Source organism: Falco punctatus (assembly GCF_963210335.1).
Source record: "Falco punctatus genome assembly, chromosome: 7".
NCBI classification, from domain to species: domain Eukaryota; kingdom Metazoa; phylum Chordata; class Aves; order Falconiformes; family Falconidae; genus Falco; species Falco punctatus.
The window spans coordinates 23,199,481-23,215,489 of record NC_137587.1 but is presented as its reverse complement, the minus strand read 5'-3'; the positions used below and the strand labels follow the sequence as shown (position 1 = coordinate 23,215,489).

Sequence of the window (16,009 nt, the reverse complement as noted above, 5' to 3'; positions counted from 1 at the left end):
CTGTGAGGGGACCAGACCCACGGCAGAGTCAAGCCGGAGGCTGGCGGCGAACCGCTCTGTGGAAGGCATGTCCCCACTTAGCGCGTCAGCGGGATGGCGGCCGAGGGGCCCCGGGAGCCGGGCGACGGGCGGATTTCTGCCCTGACCCCTCAGGGAGGGCCAGCGGCCGCGGCCCAGGTAACAGCCGCCCGCCTTCCCACCGCGCAACCCAACTCTTCGCCGCGCCAACGCAGCCTAACCCGAGTAGGGAGGCGGGCCCGTTGCCGGAGCTGGCACCTCTGACAACCTATCCTGGCACTCTGCTCCCACTGCTTCAGCCAATCGGGAGCGGAAGCAAAAGAGCCAAAACCCCGGCGTGAATAAAACACTCGGGACCCGTGGGCGGAGAGAGGCGGGGTCGGGGCTTTGACGAGCAGCTCCTCGCAGCAATCCAAAGGCCGGACGCCAGGGAGGGTGGCCAATGGGCCGCCGGGATGGGCGTGGCGGGGGCGGGAGCAGTTGCGGGGGGGCGGGGGGGAAGCGGCGGCGGCGCGGCTCGGTGGCGAGGGGCGGCTGAGGAGGCGCTGGAGGGAGGAGGCTGCGGGCAGCAGGTGAGCGCGGCCGGGCCGAGCCGGGCTAGGTTAAGCTAGGCTAGGCCAGGCCAGGCTAGAGCCTTCGCCGCGGCAGGGGGGCTGGAGGTGGGCGGGTGTGGCGGGGTCGTGCGAGCCCCGCGGGGTGAGGGGGAGTCCGGGCGTGGAGGGGCGGGGAACGCCTGAGGCGGCCGGCGGGCGGGGGGCGGTGGGGGGGGGCGGTGATGACCCGGGGAAGTGTGTGCGGGGGCTGGGGGAGAGGCGGGGGCGCCCTCCGGTCTCCGCCCCGGGGGAGGGGGGCCAGTGGGGTGGGCCCCGGCGCGATCCCTGGGCTGGGGCGGGGGCCCGGTCGCGGGTGGAGCCTGCCGGGGGCGGGGGGCAAGGCCCTGCGGGGAGCACCGAGCCTCAGGCCCAGGGGAGCGACCCCCGGGGCGCTGCCGCTTCCTGGTCTCTGTCCTGGGGCTGCCTGTGCCTGCGGTCTCTCTTAGGCCTCGAATCCCGGCCAGGTTTCCGTCAGAGGATCCCTCCAGCGCGGCCGCTCCCGAGCTGCCTGTCGCCGTGCGCGGCGCTTTGTATCGCCTGCCGCCCCTGCGTGCGGCCGCGGGGGCGAGCCGGGGCTCCGGGAAGTTTGGGCTTCTCCGAAGTCCTCCGCCTTGTCTCTGCCGGGGCTGGGGCGCTGTGAAGTTTGGAAGGTGTCGGGACGAGGCGCCGAGGCGGGGGCGCTGACGACCCAGTCTCGCAGCGGGAGCTATAAGGAAAAGGGCCCCCGTCAGCAGCCAAACGCGTCGCTTTTCACCCGGTTCGTGGCTTGGCCGGTCCCTTTCTGCGTGTGCAGCAGCCCGCCAGGCTGCACAAAGGAACAGACGGCCGGGCTCAGCTCGTCCTGCGGCACGCAGGGGGGATTGATGAGCAACAGTGTGCGAGGCGGGGGGCTGCGGTGTGCCCGGGTGAGCGCGGGCCGCCCCAGCGTCGTCTCGCTCGGTTTTCAGTCGGTATTGAAGGGTTAAAAGGCAGCTTCTGTTTGGAATGCGCTTAACTCCTTTTATTGCACTCACGGAGATGAAGAGTCTTCAAGAATGAAATGATGCATCCCTCGGAGGGGAATTAATGTCTTGCAGCAGCTCCGGTCTGCAACTCCTTCCATCCAGTACGTTTATGTAACCTACTCATTAATGGTTTATGAAATTATAAGGGAGCTTTTGAGTTGATTTCTGTGTGCCAACAGTGTTTTCAAGGTTGTTGTCAAGGTTTCTTAATTCAGCTGTCCGGAGTGGGAGATACTTAGAACTGTTACCAATGATTGTACCGTTTAAGGGGTTTTGTTTTGCCTTATTGTGGTAATGTTTGTTGTTTTTTTAATCTGCCTGCCTCTCCAGACCTGCTTCTGAATGAGGAGAGTGGGTAAAATGGAAGGCGCAGTCATTCTGTTTGGCTACAGTATAACTCTAGGTATGGCTTGTAGCAAAAAGTGTAAATATTTAAATGGATTTCTGACTCATCAGTTCTATTTGACTTATTGATCTATGGTTACTGCTAAAACGGTCTTTATGATTATGCAGAAGTTAATAGTTACCATAGAGAAACAGTATTGTTTCTCTGCTCATCAGTGTGTGTTTTCCATTTCTTCATCTCTTGGCAATTCTCTGTGGAAACACAGCTTTTTTTCCCTTAGCAGAAATCTTCCAGAAGAAATAAAAAATAATGTGAATGAAGTCCAAAAAAAATGAATTTGAGATGTGTTCATCCTTGCCTGTGATTCGTAAACTCTTTTGATAACCTGAGTTATCCTACAGTAAACTCTTCTCAGTCTGTAATTGAGTAAGGTGTTGGTTTTAAGCCTCAGTGAAAACTCTTGATTTACAGAACTCTAAACATAACACATCAAAGAAATTTTTTCTGGAAGTGTACATATGAAATGCAGTTCAAATCAGCTATTTAAATCCTTATTAGCAGAAAATTTATTTTTCAGCCTGGGAATTACTTTCCTGCATTTATTACTTCTCTTAAACGTGTGGAGACTGAACGTGCATGTAAACTAGGCAGAGTAGACGAGTTTGTTTATCTTCTCACTCTGGCGTTGTGAAACCCTCTGATTTTGTATTAGTAGCTGACAGCACTATGTGTTTAGGAAGAAAAAAACCCAACAAGCTATGCTGGGCTCTTAAAATTTGCAAGACTTCAAGGTATTACATTTTGTAGTTTGATACAGCTGCTTGGTACCTTTCCAACATCTGTAAGTACCTTTCTTTCCTACCATAATGAACATGGTGGGATAAAAATTTTCTGAACTCACGGTGAAAATCCTTGCAAAAGTGCTTGCTTCCCCAGGAATAGGGGCTATCAGCAAGACATATTTGAGTAGATTTTTTACTGTGTGTTTGTAAGAACTTGTAACAGCGCCATACAGGATTCTTGAATTCTATCTATCACTGTTTTTATTCCACTAGTAATGTTGGTGGAGCTGCATAACATTACGAAAAAGAAAATTGCTGTAATGCTATAGAAATTATATCTTCTGCACTCTAGAAAAGATGTTTTACAGAACCTCTCAGGTAAGGGATTCAAATGGCAGACTAAGGTGGTGTAATTGCTGACTTTGGGGTCCTATCCTACTTACTGCACTCATCTGACACTCTACTGGCCTTGTTATTTTTTTGTGGGGGAGGGGTCAAAAGTTATTTATATTCTTTATTTTGCCAGCATATTGAGCAATCTTGGTTTAAACTAATGTGAAATCATGGCCTTAGTCTTGCTTTTGGAGTTTATATTCATCAGTGAACATATGTTAAAGATTACTTGTTCAGTCCAGGGATCTCAAATTTTAGTAAATGACACTAGAGTATGTTGCTTTTCTTTTTCTGCAGCATAAACTTGATTAGGCTAAGACTTAACACGTCCTCTACAGTCATGTTATTGCATTATCATCAAAGCAGCTTTGATTTCTCTGGCGATGATTTCACCAAAAGGAGCTATTTTTCCATGTTAGTCTTTCTTTGCTGATCCAGCTGCAAACTGGTGGTGCAGAAAGATGTTGAGCTTCGATTGGATCAACTACCTGAACTGGCTGACTTCATGGCTATGCAAATGTTATTGCTTGCATAGGAGAAGGCTGTGGCCTCTCTTTTCTGAAGCAGCTCTATTTTAGTTTTGCCTAAGCTTGTCAAGAAGCTTGGCAGCTTAAACTGGGGCTGTGGTGGTCTTGCCTCCTTCTTGACTGCATCTTTCCCTGCTGGCAAGGAAGCCTTTGTGGCTGTGAGTTAAGTAAAGTCAGGGAGTTAATCAGACTGGTAATGAATTGCTTTTTTGTTTCGTTGGATTTTGGCTGGATCATACTTCTGAACTGGCTGATCATCCAGGTCAGGGGGTGGGAATGGGACTTCCTGTTGAAGTGAATGAGATAGGAGGTGGGAAGTGAGACCGTAGTAGCTCAGATTTAAATTTCCCTGAGCTTTTCTGGAACTGTACCTTTCCATCAACATGACCTAGATTAACAAAGAGCTATAGCAAACTATTTTAAGCTGGCTTGGCTGATAAAGCCTCAGATAAATTGGAGAGTGTTTTTTTTCTCAGCTGTCATGTTGATGTGGGTGGTAACAGCAGTGAGTGGAGAATGAGGAACTAGGGATGGGCTAAGTTGCAGTAACCTCTTGACACAACTGTGTCTGGAAGAGGATTTGTTCTCAATTGTGGGACCCATCAAACACCCGTTTTGAACTGATGTTCTTTACAGTGTGTAGTTAAAGCTGATGTTGCATCAGAAAGAGGAAGACTTTCGTAACAGGCAAGATCAGGAAGACTATTCTACTGTGCAGGAGGCAGTTTTGTTGGTTTTTTTCCTTTTCATGTCTATTGGCTGAGACTTGCAAGCATTAATAGGCTGCTGTCAGTCTAGAAGTATAAATGGCATCATGTGTAACTGCAGTTAACACATTCATCCAGAATCCTTTTAAGTATTTTGTAGGAGATATGTCTGTGAAACCTTTAATTGGTTTGTTCAGCATTTGTCCTTCCAGAGTAATTCTTTTGTAGAGTCCTGGTGTTCTGTAGTTATCGGATGTGATGGCTTAAAGATGTTTCTGGATAGCAATTTATATGTATTCTGTTTCTGCAGAGTTGTGACTGAAAGTGCGTGAGGACGAATGATTTGCGTGTGCGAATTTGGCTGAAAGAGGAATATGGATGCCAGATCATAAAGGTGCTCTTGAGGAAAACGTGAAGCTGTTTGTTTCAGTTTGGGGGTCATAAACAAGCTCTTGGCTTCTTTTGAGTGCTGAATCTGTAGGGATTTTGAGATTTTGCTGGTGGGTTTTGATATTGAAGCCAGAACCAAAGTTACTAGCTTTCTAAGTGAAATAGTGGTTTCAAATACAGTGTATTAGGACTTAGACCAAACTGTTTGGAATTTTTTCTGGTTACCTTTCCTTTTCTAGGAAATAACAATCTGAAACTTCCTGGTGAATTGGATTGTAAATGGTACTCTTTAATCTTCAGGTATAACCAGAGAGCTTATAAATCAGAACTGCTTTGTGTAGGTACGTATTTGATCAATGGCCTGGGCTTCTTCACAGGGCTCAGATCTAGGAGCTGCAAGTACTACTGAGGCTATTAAGAAGATGCATGTACTGGTACACCTGGCCGGAACCACTCATGCTGTAAGCTAACTGTTCTTAATCTCAATGTGACCACTTATAGTCAGTTTGTTTTCCTAGAGAAAAAACCCCAAACCTTAAGGGTCTCTCTCTCTCTTTCCTTCTACTTTTACTGTGGTTTAAACTTGATTAATGCAGTTCAAGTCTGTGTTGAGGATCCACTCCCATCAGTGTGTGTTTTCAGCCTAGTCCATGACTTGGCAGTGGGATAGATTAAATTTGCAGCCTTTTCCCCTGCTTTACTAATATGCCTTTGGTAGAGTATATACTGGGTTTTTTTTTAAGGCTGGCTATTTTATTATCAGAGTTTGATTAACACTATCTTTCTGCTCACTATTTTTCATTTAGAAGAATGAGACACGATGCTGTTTCCAAAAAGCCTGTGAGACTTAGTCTGGTCTAAAAAGCCCAAGAAAGAATTTACCCATCATTAAGGTGGTACTAGTTAAGGTTTAGTGCTTTGTGCTGGGGTTCTTGTGTGGGTTCTTCCTTGTAGTCCTGCTAGGTGCAGGGTCTGTGTTTATGTTGTCATAGCCTTTCAGGTTGAAATGTGTATCACCTGTGCATCAAATTCCCTAACCCAGTCTGAAAATACCATGTATGAAAATTAGAGTGTTTGGTTTAAGGTCTTATATAGACCAGGTTTTATAGGATTCAGTGGTTGTGATATTGGTTTTGCTTTTGGTATTTTAGCAGATATTTACTGATAGAGTGACTTTTGGGGATTTCTTTCCCTCCCCCTCCCCAAGTGAATTATTAGTAGTATAGTTAGAATGAATTGTGCAATCTCCTGTATTCATTCAGAGGTTAATTTAATATTAAGTGTTCAACTTTGCTTGTATCTATACATTTTGATATTTCTGCATAGGTTACAGCGTCTCTGTGAAAAGCATCTCTTACATAATGTGCTCTTTCTTTAACTGGATTTGTACAGGGTGGCTTTGGAAGAGTGTCATGACATTTGTATACATATTTATTTATGCATGAGGATTACTTGCTTTTTAAAAATGACATGAATTTGTTTTTCGGAGGTGATTTGTTAGTTTAAAGCACCTCTCAACTGTGCCATGCATGGATTTTCCTATGTAAAGAAAGTAGCCTGTAAAAAGCCACCCAAGTCTATGAGCAACTGGGCAGCCCTGTGTTTTTCTCTTAGCTTGGTAGCAGAAAGCCAGCCTCATGTAAGGGAATGAAGGACTGTGATTCAATCAGCCTGTATCTTTTTGCCAGGATATTTACTGAAAGCTTCTATAAAATGGTTGTTTTTCTAACAGTCTTTTCATAGTTGATTATTTATTTTTTTAATCTAAGCCATGTCTTGGATTTACTGTATGCAGGTAGCAAATAGCAGAAAGTCACTGAATGCTTTGTTGAACTCACTGGGGGTGTTTTAGATAGGTGCATCATGCTAATATTGAATATGGATCGTTTATCATTTCATGTAAAAATCTGTAATATTTATGTGGCTTTTTATTGTTTGTTTTACCTTCAGGTTTTATTTTGTCTGAGCAAATTCTGACCTGCTAGTCTAGATGGGTTAGAGACTCCTCCACCAGTCTGTAATGAATGGGATGGTGGCTAAGTTAAGTCATTTCTGTACTGCCCTCAGGAATAGCACAGTGGTACATCAAGATAATTTTTATATTTCCTGTTACCCTTTTACCAACCTGAATACTTTGTGTCTTTGATTTTCATAAGGAGTACTCAAAGTCTGTGAGTGTTATCCTCCAAATAAGGTAATTGTTATTTTTTCCTCAGTAGTGCAATACAAATATTCATAATTATTCAAAGGCATTAAAGGAAAGCTTGTAAGATTGGGCAGGTGTAAACTTGAACAGCCAAAATACGTAAGTATTTCTTTGCTGTTTAGTGAGGTAGGGTACATCCCTTTAAAGAAGTGTATGCATAGTACTATCGGAACGTTTTCCTCATTCTTATAAGTACAGAATTTTTGCTTCAGAAATTACCTGTATTGACATGTATGACAATACAGTTTCATGTCCATTATCTCACATTTCAGATATAGCCCTGAACTTCAGTTTTATTTTCAGTTGAAATCTGTTATTCTCTCTGTAACTAAGTCTGTCTTTGGACATCATTTACTTTACATGCAAGAGTTTGTTCTCAGGGCAGTCTTATCCACATAGTGGTTAGTCTCTTGCCCATGCATGGACCAGGGACGTAACTGGGGCTAGAAAAAGTTAACATGGTTTGTCTGCCTGCAGTATGTGTTGTCTTTAAGCTAAGGACCCAATTCTGCAAATCTTCTAAACAAAATTCATTATTCAAGTGGGAGGGAAAAAAAAAGAAGACTTCAGCTCTACCACATCACTGATTAACAACTGTTAAATTGCTGTTCTGATACTGTAGATTTAGTTCATCCTTCGGAGGCAGGCAGTGCTGAGGTAGGAATACAGATACACCAAATACGGTGAGGTCCTGTGAACTGTGGAAGTGTTGTTATTGTTTTGAAAAGCCTGAGGATGGTAAAGAAATTGATCAAAATAATGATTTTTGAGGAAATCCAGGATGAAAATCTGAGTCTGTCTTAATTTCCTTATTTCTCAATTTCCTGTATTAATTTCTCAATAATTTACTGCACTGCTTTGCTGTGAAAAAGTATGGTCACTTGGTTGGAAAAAAAACAGTTTTCCACCAAATAGTTTGCCTATCCCTGTTGGATGTTTTCTCTCACCTGCAGGAATTTGGATGATTTGATAGTTTTATTACTTTCTTGCATGTCCTGCGTTTCAGAAAAAAAATAAAGTAGGTATTCAGAGGTAAGAAACTTTTTGGAAAGGTGGTGTATCCTGGAATTTTCTGAGATGCTGGATTGTGACTTACCTCCAGTCTTGCCTGGTGATGGCTAAGCTTCTTGTACTTCTGAATTGCAGTTGGGCTTCCCAGGACTGTTTGATTATATATTCCTTTCTTGAATTGAATGAACAATAAAAACTATTTCTTTCTTCCACATACATTTTCAACAGGATCAGTTTTCTGTTTCTGCAAGTGCCAGCACTGGAGCTTGCGTGGGGCAGAAAGAACAGAGGGGCTGTGCTGATGCCAAAAGGAAGTGACACAGATCAGGTGCATATGGCTAATGAAACTGTGAGCTAGTACATTTTGGAAGTGGTGCTGGTTGGCTGCCTCCCTCCCTCCCTCTCAGAAGGTCCCACCTGAGGTGAAGATTATGCGTTCAGGAGCTCTCTCCCTGGAGTTTCTTCTAGATGCATAATTGATCTCTGCATAGGAGAGAGGTCGCCAATAACATGGCGCAGGTAGTGATGGCTCTGTGCCTCTTTGATAGAGGGGCATCTGTAGCTCTGGTTATGTGGACAGCCAGCTGCTGTTTGTCTGGTCATAAGATACAGGTTTCAGAGGTGAGAACACATCTCAAATCCATCAGTGGCAGTAGATCTCCTGACTACCACCCACATTGTCTTGCTGTCTGTTTCTAGTTAGATGCCAAGGTATTATCTGAACCAACGGGTTTCTGCTTATTGCCTTAGCCTTGCTCCCCATATAGTGTATCACAATCCAGTGGCCAGACCTAGTTCTGTCCCCTCACGTAATAGCCCTAGAAGTAGGGATTTCTGCAAGTAAAGGCTGTACAGCCCTCTAACAACAAGTAAATAGTAGTAATTGGATGTCTTGCTATTTATGGCATTAGATCAAGTGGGAAGTGGAACCACTTGGTGTGGGCAAAATGTAGGCAAATGCTAAAATGATTAATGAGGTGATTGTGAAGATACAGCTTAACTTGCTAATGATAATGTTAGCTTGGGGGGACGGGGGGGAAGTAGTCTGAAAATCTGTCTTTCTTCAGATTTTCTACAAAGAATTTCATTTCTTTTATAGACCTAGGCTATGGGGTTGGGTTGTTTCCCTTCACACATTGGCTCCAGTTACATCTAAAGACATACAAATGTGCTTACTCCAGTTGTCTTAATGTATTTTTTTCATAAATGACTGCTTATTGTTCAGTTTACTGCTTCAGTGTTTGGTCTAGGTAAATTCTGCATAAGCTTGCTTACCACTGTCAAAGATGGCCTTGCAACTCTCTAGTATGCATCTTTCTGCTGTAAGACATATCACGTATAAGAACTGATTAGTTGCAATTATGTTTGCCTTTATCTTCATGAAATAACTAAGTATTTGTTGATTCATCTATTTGAGATGGCATTGCATGTGTTCCAGTTCTGTGCAGAGATAGCAGTAGAGTAGATCAATATACTGTGAATTGCTGTCCCAGTTTCTTCAGTGAAAAGGGATGCCAGTCCTGCATCATATCACCCCCAAATTCTGAGGACTGCGGTTCTATGGTAGGTATAAAATGGCTATAGCTGTGGTATTTTGAAGTTCAGGTTAGAATTAATTCTATCTTCCAGGTCTTGCTTTCAGATATATTTTGTGGCATTTGTGGATATAACCAGCAGTTCATGGCCGAAAATTGTGTTTTTACACTGCACTTTCCTTGGTTTACCATGTGGCGCAGCATTTATGAGGCATATATGTTTGGTAGGGCTCTAAATAATGCTGGCTTAAAGCTGCAGGCCTAATTCTTGGGACATTCTGTTTTCAGAAAGTGAGGAATGGTGCCAGTGTGAAATATGCTGGGAATTGCTTCTCTTGACAGCTATTTACATGGAACTGTGAATAGCCCTTCCACTCAGGACTTAATAGCTCTTAAGGTCTAAGCAAAGCTGTTTGTTGAATTGTGGTAATGCTTAGCTTTTGCTGCTTTTAGGTATGTCAGAATGATTGAAGGCAATTATTAGTTTAGGGAAGCAGCAAGGATGGTCTGGTGGGGGTTTTTTTGCTTAGTTTTTTTATCTCAGAAGCACCACATTAGGTATTTTCATCTTCTAAAAACAAACAAACAATAGTCACCATGTCAGGTGTCATTAATGAGTACTTATTTAGCTTCAAAAGGCTGTTAAAAAAAAAAGAAAAAAAATATTACCTTAGTAATCCTGGTATGGAGTATATGGACATCAATCTCATTTATGCTTAGGTGCTAAAGTAAGCTGCATTACTATCTTAAATTGGATATTGCATAGTTTGTTTACTTTGGGGACTTCATTATCTGCTGTTTTAAGTTTGGAAGTGGGATATAGAATTTTGTGAGTTTTAATGCTAATTCTTTCCTTTCATGCAATTTAGGAGTTGTTTTTATTTCCCTGAAGGTAGGAATTCATGTCCAAATACCCTCTCAGAAATCTTTAGTCCCAATAACATTTGTAAAGGACTTAACCAAGAGATCTGCCATTAACACATATTATTTTCTTACAGTTATAATTTCCTAATGAAGCTGGGATCATTTTAAGTTCAGATGCATGGACAATGTGTGAGTTGGTTACTGTTTAGATTATAACATATTTCATTACTCTGTCTTGTCCACAGAAAAATTAGGGAAGTTCTTCACGTCCATTTAAGGTTTTTATGACTCATATTGTTGGGAATAGAAATATCACTTCGAGTTTATCTGAAAAGCAGTCAGAATAGTTTAACATGCTTTAAATTCTGCTTTGTTTTGTAGTAAGTCTATGTAATTGTGTAGTGGTCTTTAAGCAGGTAGCAGAACGTTTCTTTTAACTGTGACTAATGGAACATCTGAATATCAGAAATTCACATTAACAGGAAGGGGGAGAGAGGATAGTAACAGATTGTATAATTCTGTGTTCAATCAGTGAAATAAATCCAATGTGTAGGACTCGTCCAAAATAGAATTCTTGTGGTACACAGAAAGTAAAGGATGTTGAAGGAAATTGAAAACTATTTGCTGATTTTGCAAACTAAAATGTTCCATTGTATGGTACAGGATTGTTGAAGAGGAAGCTGGTTGATGGAGCCTCTCTTTTTTTTTTTTTTTTCCCTTCTTTTTTCTCCCCCTTATTTTCCTTAACCTTCTCCCATAGAAACTTCAAGGCAAAAGGTGCAGGTTCTTTCAGTGGAAGCCAAGCTTGTGAGATCTGGCTTAATTTTTATTTTGTTATACAAATCTATTTACTAATAGGTTATTTGGGGTTAAATCCAGAAGACTTAAGTTTTGCAACATTAAGGTTCTTGGCATGCCACACTCAGGGTTTTGAATCATGTTTTGGTTCTGATGTGTGATGCACGGTGGAAAATTAGGAATGTGAGAATCTCATTGAAGAGAAAGGGTATTTACTGTTCAGGATAGCAAATAAAACACAGAGACGAGACTCAAGTCCTCTTACTTTCCAGGGTTAAGGTGCTGCATTCTAAGCTGCAAGATGGTTATAACCCTCGGGATTTATAGTTGTAAGCCTCTTTTGAAGTTTAAAACATTTATGTGGTTCATGGGTTATTCTTTCTAAAACACCACTGAAGGAGGTGGTAGATGTGCCTCCAGGCAGTGTTATGACATTCAGAGAAGCAGCTGAGGATGTGAGCTGTAAGCTCAAAAATGTATTTCCCAAGCAAGTCCTGTTCACTAACAAGTATTTTTAATCCTGGCAATGACACTACTGGGGACGTCTAAGGATGGCCCTGGATATCTCATGAATTCTTAACCTGTTTCCTGCTGCTGGAAGAACTGGTTTCATTGCCCATTGTGTGGTTCTGCTGTGCCTTCATGTTTGACTTTTTCGTAAACCATAACCATCCAGTGAAACCAAAAAAAGTGGGTATTTTCTGCTGCTGTGATGAGCTGAATTGTCTGAGTGATCTGGCAAATGCTGGTGTAATGGAGAAAGGGAACTAGGAGGAGCAATGAGCAGCTGGATTGATACAACCACCTGCTGCAACCTGGTCTTAAATGTGAAGGGATTGTAGTTTACATTGGTTTAGGTTCTGCAGTGCAGTGAGTAGAGAAGATAATTTGCAGCTAGTTAAACCTAGCTTGGATTTCCATGTGGAAGTGGCATGCTGATGAATTTTGAGATGGTAGGAGAGAAAACAAGTTGTGTGTTTCAGGGGGAGGAAGTTGCACAAAGTAAAAAAGGATTGCCCTTGAAAGAGTAAAATGTTTCAGCTTTTTATGAGGGGGACATGCCATCCCTTTGAAGATATTCCTCAATCAGAAAAAAGTAATAAAAGATGCACTGGACTAGAGAGGTGGCCAGGGGCAAGCATGGCCTTCAAGCCCAGTTGTCAGCATCCCTTTCTGAAGGAAGAGAGGATGGTAGAAGTTGTGGTGACTGACTTGGGAACTGTAGAGCGCTGCATCTTTTCCCCGCTTTAGCGTATGGATTTATACTCTTAACTTGGTATGTGTGGTTTTTTGCTTTGAATGAGGGCTACTTTGTCAAATGGCATGTTGGTGTTAGATGTTTAGTGGTGAGGAAGTACCAGCTTTGAGGAGATGTGTTGGGTATCTGAGCTGTGTAGCTATGACTAGAGAGAACAAGTTCTGAGCTTGCATGAGAACAGGTGTGTTACAGAACTTCACTTACGCAAAAGCTTGAGCAATGGCAAATTTTAGGCTGTAAGAAGGAGGAAGTTATTGCTTGTGGGTTGTTACTGTTTGTTCTCTGTCACCCCATTGCTGACTGCTCTTCTCTCTGCCTCTCGGGAAAGAAGAGGAGCCTCTTATCTGCATAGTCTGCCTAGGAAACCTTATTTATTTCAGGAGCCACCTCTTAAAATACAGGGAGGTCTGAAAATTGATTTTTTTATAGTTTTGTTTTTGAGACAAATGCTGTAATGGAAATAAGCATTTATATGTTAGTTGCTGAAATTTCCTCATTTAATCAGCTCTTGCTTTCAGAAAGGCTGTGTGAAACAGCAGAATTTGTAATTCTGCGCTTGAAACCCTGAGCCACCAGGGAGCACAGGTACAGCCACTTGCCATAACTGTTTGGTACAATCTGTAAAAGCCTGTATTTCACTTGTTAAATATGTGGAACCATTGATTCACTGTATCTAACCTGTTACTGGCTATAGCTGTGACATGGTCACTCTGTTATGAAACATCAAATCAGTATGTTTAATGTTAACTACCACTTACCTTTCTAGCAAAAGCATGTGGCAGTACCAGGTACCCAGATCTGGACAGGTAACGTTGATTATCGGGCTGTTAGGCCCCAAACAAGGTCTGCCAAGAGTACAGAATTTCTGGAAAAAAATATTAACTTTAAATAACCCGAGCAAGGAAACCTAAAATATAGCTGAGCTCAATTAAGTTTGAAAATTCATCACATCGACCAGTTATTAGTGAGGTAAATACCTTGTGTTTAAGGAAGAGCTAAAGAATTTTAGCCATGAAAGAAATGCTGTATGATTATAGACTCACTAAAATTTATTTGGGTAGGAGGAGGTATTTAATTTCAGTCTGCTCCATCCAGCTTTTCTGTAATACTCTGTGATGCTAAATAATCACTGTTTTTAACAGTTATTTTGAAGTAAACTTGCATGTTACATATGACTTTGGAGGCAAAACTGAGTATTAAGTACACTTACTCTGTTTTCCTGGTAAAGATGCCTGCTGTGTTTATTCAGCTATACCTTAGTACTTTATCCCTAACATTTATATGGAATTTTCTGACTCTGTTAGTTTGCAGTCTCTCTTTCTTTGAAGACTGGTGATTGAGCATTGTGGTGTGCAAGTCCGACTTTAAATAGGCAGTAAACAGCAGAGTTTGAAATGTGATTTCCCAGTTTGTTTAGCTCTGTGATGAGGACAGCTGATCTAGAAAAATCTTACTGGATTATGTATGCTTTGATTTTATTAAAAGGAGTCTGCTTTTGCCCCAGACTTTCCAATATAACTGTATTAGGCTCAGTTTTATTGTGGATGTAGAACTGTGTGTGCCATTATAAAGTCCAGGTGCTTTTGCCATTTGAACACTGTATGTAATCTATTAGTACTCTTTGCTTTGAAAGCCTCTAAATTTGTTAGTATTAGTAATTCACTGATAGGGCATTATTTGGGCTTGAGTTGTAGTAGGAATGGTCAATTTTAGAGAAATGATTGTATACTTTTCTCCCTACACCCTTCATTCTGGTGTGTGACACCAAATAGCTTATTTGCTGTGGTGCAGCTCTGATTTGGCTCTTTTTCCCAAATGGAGTTGTCAGGTCTTCTGTGTGTTAATGTTGTAAAGGTGATCCAAGAAGTTGTATGCATGTGTTGGATAAATCTTGTTTTTATGCCTAAAATAATGCAGGGTTATTTGTATGATGGGGTCTTCAAAAGTGGGTGTCTGGTGTTTCAAGAAAAGCCCTACCAGTATAAATCTATGTGTAGACAGACATGAAGATTGTTAAAGTCTAAGACTATTTATTCCAGGCAAAGCAGAATCAGGTATCTTGTCCCTGTTTTACTGGAGACTAACATAAAAATTCTTTCTGAATTTGGCAAGCAACTCTTGCATTGTTTTGTGAAACTGTTTGGGTTGTTGTTTTTTTTTAATTCCTTGATGCCTTCATCTTTGTGAAATAGCTTGTACATGGGCACAGGGGTTCTGCTGATACATGTCAGAGAGGGCTACCTGAAAGTGAAGTGGCAAGCTTGTGCTTAGGCATAGAGATAGTCCTACAGATATACCCTAAGAAGATAGCTGCAGAGCAGTCTGAGCCAGAGGAAAACTATAAATAATGGGTGCCTTTGAGCACTGTTTAATATAAAGGAGGTGTTAGAGTAATGAAAGTGATTGATAATCCAAGTTATTTGCTGACATCCTCCCTGAAATGATTAGTTATGTAACTCATTTAATTTTCTGAAATTATAGTGAGAATGAACTGCCTTTGGCAAGTTGCCTTTGGTCCAGCCAGGTTTATCCAACTTGTTTTAATTCTGATAGCAGTTATTTCGTATTCTAACTTTTCAGCTGTTCTGATGTGACTTCTGGCAGAACAAGCTGTTCGCTATGAATGTGAACAGGTTTGTTTCAAAGTGAAGAATTAACAGAAATTGAACTAGGAAGAAGGCTGAGAGTCTTCAAAGTGAGAATGCATATTAATGGAAATGTTGTGTGAGGCTTTTGGAGAGCAGTTTTTGTTTAACACTGAAATAGTCCAGTTGAAGTCCACCTTTTTAGTTGATATTGAAAGGTTGTTTTTTTCTGCTCTCATTTCATAAAACTTGATCCTGAATAAAAATAATTTTCTTCTTGTCAAACCCAGTTTCCCATTATTCTTCAAGTGGGAAAGCTTAAAAGCTTGAAACTCTTAGAAAGCTTGAAAGGGCAGATCTTGTCCTGGAAAGGCACATTTTCATACTGAGTAGATGAAACATTTCCTACTTCTTTCTTAGTGAGGCTTGCTCAGAACAGGCAAAGCTTAAGAGAAAGCTTTTACCTGGATATGGTTTCCAGCTCTTGTTCTTTTACATCAGCACCTTTCCTCTCAGTCCCACAAGTGCTTTCAGGAGGACTTTGCTGCCTGCTGCTGCCGTAGGTGAAAGATCATGCGCTGGTTTCAGAGAGATTGCTAACCTGCAGGCTGCAGAGACCTCTGGCTAGACTGTGCAAGTGAACATCTTCCTGCAAAAAACTGAAGGACTCGGTGCATGGTTATTTTCCAGTGAAGTGGTTTGGTTTATAAGCACAGAGGTAATGATGCCTGCACCAAAGAAGTACTAGCAACATGAGTGGAGGAATGTGTTACTCTCAAACTCTTGCTATTCAACATATGTTCTGCCTTGTGGCTCTTGGGTCCCACGCTAGGTTAATGTAAGCAATGATCCTGGAGGAGGCAGGTGTAAGACAAGCTTTTTCTTCCTCCCACAGCCTTATTTTAAGTTTGAAGTTTGATCTTTTTTTCATTTTCAGAGGTTAAAAAGTACATTAGTTCCTGAAGACAAAAGGGTATGTTCAAAAGACACTT

The 16,009-nt window shown here is 42.0% G+C and overlaps 1 protein-coding gene across 4 annotated transcripts in view; it reads left to right on the top strand.

The window, feature by feature from the left end:
* Positions 1–465: 465 nt before the first annotated feature.
* Positions 466–16,009, top strand: part of NUMB (NUMB endocytic adaptor protein) — a 96,112-nt gene continuing 80,568 nt past the window's right edge. The window contains exon 1 of one of the 4 annotated variants that reach the window (XM_080397615.1): positions 466–590. The gene's annotated coding sequence lies outside the window, so the exon portion shown is untranslated. Of the gene's footprint in view, positions 591–1,580; positions 1,717–10,531; positions 10,566–10,610; positions 15,991–16,009 lie in introns of those variants that run through there. The other 3 variants (XM_080397619.1, XM_080397620.1, XM_080397621.1) reach the window with 3 other exon arrangements.